Source organism: Arachis duranensis, chromosome 3 (genome assembly GCF_000817695.3).
Source record: "Arachis duranensis cultivar V14167 chromosome 3, aradu.V14167.gnm2.J7QH, whole genome shotgun sequence".
Taxonomy (NCBI): domain Eukaryota; kingdom Viridiplantae; phylum Streptophyta; class Magnoliopsida; order Fabales; family Fabaceae; genus Arachis; species Arachis duranensis.
Genome location: NC_029774.3, coordinates 133,122,635 through 133,123,547, shown reverse-complemented (window position 1 = coordinate 133,123,547; position 913 = coordinate 133,122,635). Strand labels below are relative to the sequence as shown.

The 913-nt window shown below is 38.6% G+C and overlaps 1 long non-coding RNA gene across 1 annotated transcript in view; it reads right to left on the bottom strand.

The window, feature by feature from the left end:
- Window positions 1-233: 233 nt before the first annotated feature.
- LOC127745766 (uncharacterized) overlaps window positions 234-913 on the bottom strand; it is a 6,752-nt gene continuing 6,072 nt past the window's right edge. Inside the window, exon 3 of the long non-coding RNA XR_008007239.1 lies at window positions 234-430. This is a non-coding gene — a long non-coding RNA (uncharacterized LOC127745766). The remainder of the gene's footprint in view (window positions 431-913) is intronic.

Genomic DNA, 913 nt, shown 5'->3' with positions numbered 1-913 from the left:
GTGAGTATACTTGAAGATCTCCACCATCATCACATCACAATCCAACGACTTAGACTACACGTGTTAAAATAATATGTTAAATCAAGTAATAATGACATTATATTTTAAAGACAAAACGAACTTAATAACAAAATGAAACAAGTTATATACCAGCCTGACCTTTGTCTTCGTGAAAATCGTTGACATACCGGTATGCTTCGACGACTTAGCCGAGGCCCTGTTAGCGCTATTTATGAGACGGCGATGCCTGTACCCCTTATTAATCTCTCAATGGACATACATTTACTTCTTAATGTCAGGACGAAGCCGAATAGTGAGGTGGTTACGCCTTTCACGTACGTCCTCCACCATCTGCTGAAGCTGCCTAGCATCCGATGGTCGAAGATCTCCTGATAATGGTATCGTGAGTCTTGTTCCATGTAAATTTCTCCTATAGAAAGGACATTTAGCACTAATTAATTAAAATTAAATATATAATTAAACAAACTAGAAGATTGGTGCACGAAATTGTGATCAATACTTTTCACAATTCAAATAATCCCCGGTAATGAATCCAAAAACTTGGTGTTCAATACCATGGCATAAACACAACTTCGCACAACTAACCAGCAAGTGTACTGGGTCATCCAAGTAATAAACCTTACGCGAGTAAGGGTCGATCCCATAGAGATTGTTGGTATGAAGCAAGCTATGGTCACCTTGTAAATCTTAGTCAGGCAAACTCAAATGGATATGGGTGATATACGAATAAAACATAAAGATAAAGATAGAGATACTTATGCAATTTATTGGTGGGAATTTCAGATAAGCGTATGGAGATGCTGTGTTCCTTCCGTCTCTCTGCTTTCCTACTGTCTTCATCCAATCCTTCTTACTCCTTTCCATGGCAAGCTTATGCAAGGGTTTCACCGTT